A 13601-nucleotide genomic window follows, 5' to 3' on the forward strand; every position below is an offset into this window, starting at 1 on the left:
GCTTCGGCTCGGGTCGTCCCTAAACGCCTCTGCTTTTGAGACTTGGCAGGGACGCTTTTATCTAGGTAGAGCGTGTGCATGATGACACTCGGACTGATCCCTATCATGTCTTCGTGCGACCATGCGAATACGTCTAGGTTTCTCTGCATAAACGTAGTCAGCTCCTCTTTTCTTTTGTCACAGAGGTTCTTTCCGAGCTTAACCGTTTGTGATGGGTTTTGTTTATCAATATTCACCTCCTCGAGCTCCTCAATAGCCTGGAGCTCGGACCTGTCCTCGCCTATTCGGGGGTCAACGTCCTCACTTATGGCGAGCTTTTCTTCTCCGGGAACCTGAGGTTTTTCAATCTCAGGGGCCGCCTTGGGTCCCTGGGATTCCTCTTGGCCCTGAATGGCCATTGTTAGCTGCCCGGGTTTAGATTTTCCCTTCATAGAAATGCTGTAGCATTCCCTGGCAGCGAGCTGATTGCCCTTGATAGTACAGACCCTTGTTGAAGTAGGGAACTTCATGGCGAGGTGCCAGACGGAAGTAATAGCCTCGAAAGCTATGAGCGTAGGTCGGCCCAAGATGGCATTGTAGGCAGCGGAGCAGTCAATGACCACGAACTCGAGTAGTCTGGACACTGTTCGAGATTCTTCTCCTAGGGTGATCACCAGCTCGATCGTCCCTATCGCTGCTGATCCTTCTCCCGAAAAGCCATACAGCATCACCGAGGTCGCTTTTAGCTAAGCGACGGTCAGGCCCATCTTTTCTAAGGTGGATCGGAATAGGAGGTTCACCGAGCTCCCATTGTCCACCAACACTCTCCTTACTTTCCGGTTAGCGAGATGGACTGCTACAACCAAAGGATCGTTATGAGGGAATTGGACATGGCTTGCATCTTCTTCCGTGAAAGTTATCGGCTGTTTCTCTAATCGTTGATGTTTCGACTGACGCTGCTCCGGGGCGAACTCCGCTCCGTTGTGAGCTTTTAATTCATTCACATACCTCTTCTGGGCGCCTCTACTCGTGCCAGCCATGTGTGGCCCTCCAGAAATGGTGGATATCTCTCCCTCGACCACGGGGGGAAGGACGTCCTGATCTACCCGAGGCCCGGGCTGGATGGCCGGGACCTCCGGAACGGGTCGACTTGCCGGGACCCTGTTCCGCGAGTACTGCGCCAAGGGGCCTGCTCGGATGAGAGTCTCGATTTCATCTTTGAGATGCCTGCAGTCGTCGGTGTTGTGCCCGACGTCGTTATGAAAACGGCAGAATTTGGAAGCGTCTCTCTTTCCCTTGTGGTGTTTCAATGGCTCTGGCCTCTTCTAGGGGACCCGAGTAGCGTTGGCCAGGAAAATATTTTCCCTGGACTGGGTGAGCTCGGTATAAGTTGTGAACACGGGCTTGAATTTATCCACAGAATTATTCTTCTTCTGGCCTTGTTGGCTATTTTCACCATGCCCTTTTCTTTTGCCACCACCGGGCTGGTTATTCTGCGCGACGTCGGAGTCGCCACTATGATCTTCGTCCCCGTCCCAGCGGGCTTCTCAGGGACCTGGCTGGTCCCTGCAGCTGAAGCTTCAGCTTCTTCTAAGTTTATCCACTCTTGGGCTCTGTTAAGGAATTCGCTAACCGAGCTAACTCCCCTCCTTTGAATATCTTTCCACAGGTCTCCGCCGACCAGGATTCCGGTCCTCATGGCCATGAGCTTGGAGCTATCGTCAGCGTCCTTTGCTCGAGCAGCGACATTTGCAAATCTGCTCAAGTAGGCTTTCAGCGTCTCACGGGGCTGCTGCCTCACGTTAGCTAGGGAATCGGCCTGGACTCGGGCGGCCTGAGAGGCACGGAATGCCCTCTTGAAGTCAGCCGAAAAGGTCTTCCAGGAGCTGATTGACTGCCTTTTACTCTGCTTGAACCATTTCCTGGCAGGCCCAGTCAGTGTGGAAGGAAAGATCAAGCAACGCAGCTCCGGGCCGATGTTATGGGCCATCATTAGGGTGTTGAACATCCCTAAATGGTCAGACGGGTCTCTGTCCCCGTTGAACTTTGACAAGTGGGGCATACAAAAGCCAGAAGGGTATGCCGTTGCCGCTATATTGGGGGCGAAGAGTTCCATCTCGTCCCCTGAATCATATTCGTCTTTTTCTTTTTCCGATAGGAGCTTCTTCATCAGTTCCTCCATTTGAGTTAGGCGCTCTAGGGTTTTGTCCTGAGATCCTGGGTTATTCCGGTGCTGTTCAACAGCTCCGGACCCGTTGTACATATTAGGTGGGTTGTTGCCCCTCCTATCTTGAGACAGGTTATTTGGGACATTCCCTCCGTTACGTACTTCGGATCGGGCTCCCACTGAGCGGGCCTGGCTACCATCCCTAACTTGATCTTCTCTGTGAGAATTGAGGCGGTCTCGAAGGTCGCCCCCCTGAGTAGTCTGGTGACTCTGTGCCGAACTTAGTTGTTGACGCAGGTCTCCTCCCGAGAGATTACTCCGTCGACTACCGGTCCAGTGACTCCTGCTGGACAGGCTCAGGGTGCGTCTTTGGTGGCTCCAACCTGATCCTTCCCCTGGCACCCTGCTGCGCTGGGAAAGCCCAGCTGACGGCGGGTCTCCCCTACTACCCCCGTAGGCCGGGATGTCCCGGACGGGCTGAGGAGACGGATGTCTGATTGGAGAAGGAGGATGCCTGATTGGGGAAGCGATCCTAGTTCCATCTGGATGAATCAAATTTGGTGGGGGCCTCTCGGCCCTGCCAGCTTGCTGATCTCGTTCTGGAAAGCTGGATGAGGTGCATGACGGTCTTCGGGGACGGGCTGTCGTCACTGGCCCTCCCCGGCTCTTCTTCGGGAATTTCCTCGATCTCTCCTGGGCGTCCTCGAGGAAGGCTGAGAGCTAGGAGTTGACGTCCTAACTGAACGGCTGTATTGCTGCTGTCCGGTTCTAGGCACTTCCCTGAAGTTTGCCTCTTGATGGTGTGATGAAGGGGTGGAGTTGGCTGCAGGGAGCCTATCCGAACGGCTATGCCTAGATCGATTACCTCAGCGAGACTTAGGAGCCTCACCTTACCTCTCTCCAACGTTAACGTTGGTTGCGAGAGGGGGTAGTCGGTCCAGAATATCCCGGATTTGCTGACCAGCAGCTGCTAACTGGCTCCTCAGCTGAGCATTCTCCATCTCCACCGCAGTATAATAACATGGGTCCAGACTAGGCGGCCGGGGCGCTGAACTACCCGTGTCGTCTTGGCCTGCCGGCTGCTTTCCTGGTCTCTGCTGGACTTCAGGAATTTTCTCATCAGGAATGGCAACATGGTGGGCCTCCTGCCCATCCTGCTGTTCGGCCTCGTTGCCATGTCTGGATCGGGTAGTCACCATAGTTGGATGTTGGTGGTAGTACTAATCGAACTTGCTCTCAATGAAAGCACCAAACTGTTGACGCGGTTCTTCGCCAACAGGTAATTAAGAGAAGAGAAAGGGATTAGTACTGAAAGTAGAACCGTCACAGATATGAAATCTTATAGGATGAACTAGGTGACTCGAGACATTTTTTTTAAGTGGTTCGAAGGTTAAAATCCTCCTACTCCACTAGTCGATATTATTGATATCTTCTGGGTATTTGGTTTACACAGTATATAGTTCTTCAAAGACTATTTTTTCCAACCCCTATCAACTCCCAGGGTCTCCATATTTATAGGAGAAGGCACCTGGAAGTTGGTAGGGAGGTCATCCCATGACCTTACCATTTGTCATATCAACTCTGTGACACTCATGATTAATTCCTAAACCTGACACATAAGTGTGGTCTATTCAGCATGGAAGGAGAGAATGGGTCGTACGGCCCAATCCAGCTGTGGGTGTCTGATATGCACGTTCTTGCTGCGTATCCGAGAAGTCAGGGGGATATCGGACACGTGATGTCAGATATATGCACGTTTATCTTGCGTGTGTTGACTTCGTAGGGGGTCAGAGCTTCGTGGGCAGCCCGTGCCATGAGAAGCTCGTAATACGAGCTTCTCCCCTGATCTGACCTTCGGCCTTCTGATTCTGGGCAATTTCGGCGAGCTAATATCCTCGATCTATGGCGCCTCGGACTAAACTTGACTAATCCGAGGCATGACCTTCTAATCAGCCCGTGGGAAAACCAGGGCGTACACAACCAAAGAAAAAAAGTTACTTTTTGTAAACAAAAGTAAACCCTACAAACAAACAAAATTAACATAAAACTGATGAAAATATTGAATACACCATAACAGATGGAAATACTCATCACAAGCTAAAATGACATGGTGAAAACTTATAAGAAATCAAGCTATAGAATCATGCCTTGTGTAGTCATGATAGCAACAAAAAGGATTATGCCAACAGGTTGCACCTTAAAAAAATGCCAAGCTTGATCACTGGTTAGAAGAGATACATACCATCGAGCCTACACCTCGCCTTGCCAAGCCCTGCCACCATCAACATCATCATTAGAGAGAATTAAGGCAGTCTCTTTGATTGATTTCCTAACCTATAAATAAGAGACCAAAAATTGAATGAAAGTTAATAGAAGAATTAATAAACAAATCATCAAATAGCTTTATATGAAGATAAAACTACAAAGTAAATTAGATCAAATATAATCACGTGTGAAGACCTGTTGCCATTTTTTCCTTTCTGTTTTATGTGCATCTGGTTGTTTTTTATGCTCTGTATTCTGAATTAGTTTTCTATTTCTATTGTTGCTCTTTCCAACTGCTTAGAAAGACCTTAAGGCATTAGTTGATTAATATATACATAAATAAAGAAACCCATGTAAGAAAGCTCAAATACCTTGAACCTGAATATTAATCAAAGAAACTTCCAACATTGAATGTTGCTTTATGCATTTTAATTTCTCATTAAGACCTGGCTAAAAGCATTGAAGCAATCAATACAAAATATTATATTACCACTGTGTCAAAAAGCAATCAGTTGAATATTTATATTAGATGAAATTAGCGCATAAATGATCAACTCTTAATAATGGACCCATTCTAAAGATACTTTCATCTTTTACCAAAACATTGATAAGTGCTTATAGTAACTCTTAACAAAACCATATTAATTATCAAAAGCATCAAACAAAGAAGCCTAAATAATATAAATATGCATATAGAAATAGACATGTTCTGTAAAATTATTACTAGGCAGCCACAGAAAAGTCTTCTCCCCATCAATTGTAGGAAGCTTGCTTTTCCCTTTAGTCTTCACCACAGCTGCCATATGACTGCTGCCCTTCTGAAACTCGTTTAAGAAGACTTTTCACCTAACAATAAGCAGAATTGAACAAGTTAAAGAGCAGAGTACAAAGTATGTTGCCCGCTGTTAGTTCCTTTGATAAGTCAAATTTAAAATGCATCTAGTATACAAACATCTTCTAAACATTCACATTCTACTATTCTAGCACCCACGAGAAGCAGTCCAATAACGTTCTTCGGATTCCCAGAATAGACAGGAACTCGACTATGCCCCCGAGCAAGAACTTTTCCCATAGCCTCCCTGTGTTATTGAATAAAAGGAGGAGAAAAATGAGAAATACAGTAAAAAAAATATAATTTTTTTCTGCAACAAACTTCTGCTAAGAAAACAGAAAATAACTGTACGACGAGAAAACACATTGAGCTGTCATGTGATTCAAACATTCCTAACATTTCAATTGCAGCATAAGACATGTTTCAGTAAAACATGGGTCACGCCATTATGATATGCCAGAGCACTGTATGCGAAAATAAAAATAAAATGTACAAACTATCCTCAGTGAAACTTTGTGTAAAAAGGTGATAGAACTATTGACAAGCCAGCAACTAATTGGGATAGTGTTCCTAAGATGATAGGCTAGGAGCCTAGGACTGATATCACAGCTAAAATATCCTTCTTTTAACACAATCTATCACTACAACAACAACAAAACTTTCTATATTTTCTTCTTTTATAAAAAAAATAGTTTCTAAGGTCGAGTGACTGAATCTTTGAAAATCAGCTAAAAACAGCATGTAAACAAAAATTGTGAAAACCAGTAAAATCCAATTGACAGAAAGAAAGAACAATGAATTCATGACCAAAACTCACCAGTCCAACTTTGAATTGACATCTAAGGAAAACGTTGATTCAATGGGTGTCATAGCCTCCTCAGCTGTCTGTTTTTTAAGATTTAAAAAAAATTAATAATAGAAAGAAAGTAAGATGCTGAATTTCTAATCATGACACATTATTGCAAGCTTACTATCATATTCAAGTTACAATTTCAGTATGAGCATAAAGAGTGAAATCATTATACATCAAAATGAAACTATAATGACAAGAAAAGTTTCAAAATGCTCTTTAAACCAAAAGATAAGATGACTGGGGAGTAAAGTAAAAAAATCCAAACAACTTTAAAACAGAATATTGAATAAGCGAGCTCGAGAGAGAGAAAGATTTAGCATGAGCACAGAGTTTCAAATAGCTATACTTCAAAATGAAATTACAATTAAAAAAATAAGTTTTAGCCTCTTTGGTATAGTTCTAAAGACTCAGAGAGAGAGAGAGAGAAGTAGAAGAAGTAAAATAAACTTTCATATTCACCAGGATTTACGTCCACCTCATATAATAGTTGGATATAATACTATCACTGGCATACATGCAAATTAGAAGGAAATGAGTGTAAGGAATAATGATATTTCTGTTAAGACCTTACCTTCTCAGTTAAATCTAGTGCCCCACTTATAATTGTTGTCTCGTCATGTGTAAGCTCACCACCCTTGCCGGCCTATTATGACAAGATAAGGAAATCAGAACTAATGCCAAGATATATCTGTGGTAGATGATAGCAATAATTCGTATTTTCAACTTGTAAAGCTATTCCTTAAGTTAAAGAGCATATTAATTATCCTCAATAGCTTTACTTTACCTCTTGGTTGTGGATGGAGACAAGGACTTTTAACTGAGCTTGCCTAAATAAAGCTTCATTATGTCCTAATACCCAATCCAAAATCTGCATTGTGTATATCTCAAGTCAAAAAATAGATATAAATCCCTTATAATCTGATATCATTAAGAATCCATCGTTTTGCAACCAGATTCCACAGTTTTTCTTTACATTTATGATTTATTTTTAACCACTGAAAAAATACTTAAATTCAATGACTAAAACACCAGTTTAAAATAGTATAGATTAGAGGGTTGATAAATGCAAATTCCAAGTTCACATTTAAATGTTTAAACATCAACTTTCCAATTGGGTATGAAATTGGGTAGCAAATTATAATCAAAATCCGAACAAGCCAAACAAAGTTGGAACCTACTGCAAGTCCATATCTAGTGCATATAGCTTGTGGGATAACCTGATTTAGAAAAACGAATATCAAGTTTCCATCATAATAAGCCAACAAAAATATTGACACTTTACCGTTAAACCAAGCATGAAAGTTAATGGAACAAAAATAAAATACCTCTCCAAAAAATAGAACAAAAGTCACAGAGAGAATTATAGCCACATACTGATTGAACATTTTATCCAAGTAAATTGGAAGGGCCTGCAAATTTGTGAATCACCATATCAAAACATCAATCTGGATTGTGAATACTCGATAAATATATAATCTATGCATAAAATCACATCAAATTCCAAATGCCAATCGAAAAAATTATTCCAACACAAGCATATATATATATATTGATAATATTCAAAATGGTTTTTTGATATTAAACATGAGTAGTAAAATGTCTTGCATAAACTGAAAAAACACCTTTGCAGCACTTTCATATGCGTTAGCGCTTCCCTCATAATCCTTTAGTTTATACTTAACTTCTCCAAGCAAACAAAAAACATCAGGGTCACTTGGCTTCTCCTGTGTAACACAATAACACGAATACAGGCAAGCTTAGATCAAAAGTTTTTACTGAACCCTTCCTTTGGCCAGCATCGTCCAAGTACATTACTCTTCAGAAAGTACAAAAACAAACCTTTGTCAAGTTCTCAAGCAAAGAGACTACTCGGGTATATTCTCCTAACTCAGCCAAGGTTACAGCAGCTCCCTGCAAATAACCCGAAATAAATATAGCATGGATGCTACAAACAACAGGAATATAGATGGTTTACCAAAAAAAAGTCAAATCAAGAAAACCCTTTGGCACCTAAGCCTACTCAGAACACTGTTTCCGTCAATTTTCATCAGATGATGTTGCAGCTAGTAGCATCTTTAATTTTTCTCATTTTTTATGTAATATTTAAAATTTAAACACTTCTCCAGCTTTCTTTATCTTTTTCCTCCAGACTATATTTTTATTAAAAGAGAATAATCAAAAACACTTCCAGTCATTATTATGTCCAATAGATAGGATCAGGAGTGATCCTACATCTGGCCAACTAGAAATTAGCAGTAAAAAGCTTAATATTTTTCACAAAAACCTATAAGACATAGAATCAGCTCAACATTTTTGGTTTGAAATAAGAAGCTAACAAGGGTTCATTTTACATTTAAGCCTCACCAGATAATACCAAGTGATTTAATCAGATGACTTTTTCTTTTTTTAAAGCCCAGCTAGAATGAAATAAAATAATCAACACAATAGCTTATTAGACAAGTTCTATCGCTTTCAGAACTTAAAATACTACAATCTTCTTAGAGAACACCTAATTAAACTTGTTCTACTTTTTCTATTCTTTAGATTTTCTCACACTAAAAATATTTTTCCTTTGAAAGAAAGAGAGACTCACAAAAGAACATAATCTGGCATTAACAGTTTCTGACTCACCTCAAGAGCAGTTGGATCTCTTGGGGTATTGCTCAGTGTTGCTTCGAATCCTCTCAGTTGAGTCTGCCATGAATCAGAAGTAAAATAATTAGCATGTTGGGCAGCTCTTTACCACTTTCGGGATGATTCCTCCAAAATACACAACATGATTGACGGTCCATTAGGATCAACAAGAAATATGTGAAGTATAAACCAGCTCAGCAGCAAAGAAAAGCATAAAATGAATATAAGACTTGATTTTCCAGTCATATAAGAAAGAAAAAACATTGCATACTGCAAGGATCAAAGGAGTTATCAGAAACAACAACAGTATTAAAATTAGTTATACTTAACAGGGAAGGAAAAGTGTTACAGATTTTAGTTTTACTATTTGCAAAATTTAAGAGGATGCCAAAGGAAGTCAAATCCCAATGTATACACAAAAGGGAATGAGTATAGTGCACCAAAAAAAAAAGGAAATGATCAGAGAGTCAAAGAAAAGAAAGGGTATAATATTATAATAAAATATTTTCCGTCTTATAAATAACTAATGATGTCAAATTAATCAATAATATAGTGATTTTGAGATGTATCTCTAATTTAAATTCACTCTAGTGCATTATATATCATTAAGTTTATATTTATATTCACTCCAACATTCTCAACCTAGTACTATTGTTCACTCCAACTTTCTCAACCTACTACCAATATATTTAAAGGGCTCTCAATTTATTTAACTTCATTAGTTGTTCTAATTAATAATATCAGAGAGAGAAGAAAATATTTTAGCCACAATTATTTTTTCTACTATCAAAAGGTCAGTCTTTAAATTCTCTCTTATCTGCTTCGCTCTAAATGGAAGTGCAACAAGTTATTTAACTTCTATTCTATCAACAATCCCTCCAATGAGGTAAACACCACAAAGTAATGGTTGTATATGCTAGTTCCTAACTCTCACAGTCAGCTATCCAAAAGACCATGAATTGTGGTTTTAAAATTTTATTCTATCTGATAATTCAGAAACAGAGGAAAATTTTATGACTCTTAAATCGTATGTAGTGCTTCACAATTGAGTACAGAAATGTTTAGTTTTTAGATATTGAACTGTCACAATATACTGGGCACTATGATAATCATATCTAATGTCTAGACAGACCACGCTGATTGATCCAAGGCACTTCTATCTTTGAAGAAAAACAAACATCAACTAATACAAATATTACCTGAAGAGTAGTTTTCTCTTCTTCTGACAGTTGATTACCAACAACTGCAGCATCCTCAGGACCAACACTGAAAACTTGTAGACCATATCAAATGCAATCATTTCTCAGGAAATTAAGCAATAAAGTAATACAAAATAGACATAATAAAGAAAAGATATGGGGGAAAAACAATACATCTAACCCCTTAAAGCATAATATTTTCGTTGCATGTGGTGTTCTTAGCATACAAACAAGTTTACATTCAAGTAGTACGATTCAACAATCAAATCAGGGTTAAAATAAATGTAGTATACATATCTGTCAATGGCAATAGAAAGCAATTGGTTCTAACGATAAGTTGTATAGTAAATATGAATTACCTTTCAGCCCCATTAAAAGTAAAAAAATAAAAGCTATGTAATAGATTTTTGGGACCAATTTCATGTAAATAGAAGATTAGACAACCAAATAGTGCTAGCATTCCACACCATGTAAATTATTGGAAGATGAATAGTCTGTAACTCATTGTTATTTTGAAGAGATTTATATATTTCAATAACAATGGAAAGGGAAATTATGAAGCAATATGTCTTTCGTATCCAGACATAATATGAGCAAAGCCTGCAAACATAAAGAAAAGAAGAAACAAATATAATTGACAACTAGATTAGCAAAAAGAGAGAAATAAAAAGGCAAGGGAAAGTTGGGTTGTGCCTATCTTCATGAACTAAATTGCTGAAACATAAGCACTCATTAAAGTTGTAATATTTATAATAGATGTTAAGAGGTCATCTTTGGTTAGAGAAATAATAGTGAAACTACAATGATTACATCCAAAAATTCCAGTCTCTTAGTCAATCAGAAAAAGAAAAACTGTTGAAATGTTTGGTGCATCAATTCTCTTTTGACGCCCTGAAAAGTTTGAACATTCCTTTCAAGCCAAAGTTGCCAACATAGAGCTAGTTTTGAAGATTGGTCATTACAGAAAAACATTTTAATTGATGAGTAACAGCATAGACTTCCAAGAAATATGTAACTGCATGTTTTATAGGAAGAAAAAACTGCAGAAGCATGTACAAAAACATGTTTGCAGGCAGTAAATACAGGGCAATTTTTTTTAAGAATATACATGCTAATCCCGAAGGGAAAAGTAATTGAGATTAAAGTAAAAATTCTTCATTGTAAACTATCTTACGAATACAAATACATGACACATTAACCCATAGAATAATGACCTTGACATCACTGGTTCCAGGAAAAAACTTGTCTCCAAACTTGTGAAAACTAACCGTCATCACCCTGCCATGTTAAACTATGAAGATTCGATTAGAGTTCCAAGCGAGTGTGACAGCTACAATAAAATTTTTGATACCCTATGATTTTACTGGTAGTAATTGTCAGGCAGGGGGCACACAATAATTAAAAAAAAAATCAAACCCAGGACAGTTTGACCTCGGAGCTTAGTCGTTGCAATCGAAAATGAATAATCAAAGACAATAGGAAGAAACCCATTAGAGTAGAAAGCTAAGGTTTAAGATACATGGAAAGGATAGGAAGATTGAAGCCAAATATGTTCAGCCAAACAATAACCAAATACACCCATAGAAGCCATCACCCATAAAAAGGAAACGAAAAGGAAGTATGTATAAACCCATCAGTTATTTTAGCTTTATTTAATAAATTAAAAATTCCCAACACCCATCAGTTGGAAACGAAAAGGAAGTATGTACAAACATATACATATAAATATATATATAAAGAAATAAAGTAACTTACAGTGAAAAAGATGCTTAGCGAGAGTTTCATGGGGCATAAACTCAGCCACGAGTAACCTCTCATCTCCTTCGCAGCAACACCCAATCAGAGAAAGAGCTCCACTCTGGAGCGTGACTTCGTGAGGCAGAGAAGCTCCACTCTGGAGCATGACTTCGTGAGGCGGAGAAAGAGCTCCACTCTGGAGCGTGTCTTCGTGAGGCAGAGATGAGTTGAGAAGACTTCGTGAGGCGGAGAGACGAGACGAGAGGCGGAGAGACGAGACGAGAGTGAGAGATGGAGGCTGAGAGAAATTTTTTTGGGTAACTTAGGGATTAAAATTTGGCAGATGAGACCAAAAAAGAAATTTTCATTTGGCGCCTGAGGTTTTTTCATATGGCGCCAAAATAAAACATTCCGTGTGTTTTTATCACCCACCATTAATAGCACTTCGCAATATATGTTATTTTTTAATGTAATATATACTAAAAATTGTTGTAGTGTTAATAATGTATGTTTAACAAAATAAGCATTGTCCTTGTCATGTACTGTGCTCTACATATCTATATTATTATGTCAATCTTTTCTCTCAAACATCTTTCACTTGCTTTAGAATATGTTCTTTAATAAATAATATAATTGAAGGATAACATGTTCAACCTTGAAAAATGAGAAGGCTAAATCTGAAATGGTGGATGGTAGTTTATCCCAATAATTAAACAAATATCCATTATACATAACATACCATGCAAAATCCAACTCCTCAAAGGAGCAAAACTTGTATTCCCACATATTGCTCTGGAATAATGAGCTACAAAATTTCCATTTTGTCAACTTCAATGAAACATTAGAAAGGCTACCAAATACAGAAAAACTAGAACAATCCATTGGATATCTGGTTTCTTCCCAAGCGAAACACGCAAAACTACATCATCAACCACAGGACCACAAAGAATACCATCTTTTGTTTGGCTTGCAGCGTAACTCATAAAACTGATTGTTGTCACACTTGAATCTGCCTTGAACTTCATTGAGAAATTCTTGGCTGAGCCTGTGCCACTGCTGAGAAGAGTAAAATTTTGAACTATTGACCCTGCTTGGGCAGACACTAAGAAATCTTTCACACACGAGTTGTTGGCATCTCCTAGAATAAATTCCAAATTATAACTCGATCCCTCTCTAAGGCTTGCTGCTATTTGTCTGCCGGTTGAAACAATCTCGATTGTAGCATTGCCTTGTGGGACAAAAAAGTGCTTGGAATCTATATAGTTTACAGTTCCTAACACAGACAACTCTTGCAATGGGGATTGGATCGACTAGGTGCTAGTTCAATCAATATTCCCTCTTCACTATGATGTTCTTTCCCTAGTCTATCTATAAGTACTTTGTTCAATTTGTTCTTGATATATTGTCAATCCATTTTCCTCAATTTAAACCATTTTATTATACTTTATCTGATATAAGAACAGAGAAGTTGTCCATGAAAAATGTTTGGGTGCATGTGATACTCTTACCAATATGTTTGGTCTTTAATCTATATGAGAGTTTGCTTAATGTTTGGAACTATAGAATGTCCTATTTTTTGTGTGTAAATTATAGTATTCTCTGTTATATATACTTAGGCAAGCAAGGTAGCATTTTTGTGAGACACTGAGAAATGAAGTTGTTTCAATCATTGGCATAACAATTGTCACACCTGGGCTCATTGGGACCAAAATATCACGTGAACAGGTAGTAATTTATCAATTATATATGTATATGGATTTATATTCAATATATTTTTTGTGATGCATGATTTTGTAACTTAATTTGTACTTAAATTGTAATTATCATTGGTCTGTGAAATCTGGCTGAACAAGCCATAAATTTGGGGTGGCTTATTCTAGAAGAGTTAGTCGAGGGTTGTGCTAAGGCCATAGTGAGCCGAGGAGAGTCTTACTT

At 39.0% G+C, this 13601-nt stretch overlaps 1 pseudogene; it reads right to left on the bottom strand.

Annotated features, from left to right (window-relative positions):
• Positions 1-4225: 4225 nt before the first annotated feature.
• On the bottom strand, positions 4226-11922 carry LOC133832685 (DUF21 domain-containing protein At4g14240-like; annotated as a pseudogene).
• Between the last annotated feature and the right edge of the window lie 1679 nt (positions 11923-13601).

This window comes from Humulus lupulus, chromosome 4, assembly GCF_963169125.1.
Source record: "Humulus lupulus chromosome 4, drHumLupu1.1, whole genome shotgun sequence".
NCBI classification, from domain to species: Eukaryota; Viridiplantae; Streptophyta; class Magnoliopsida; order Rosales; family Cannabaceae; genus Humulus; species Humulus lupulus.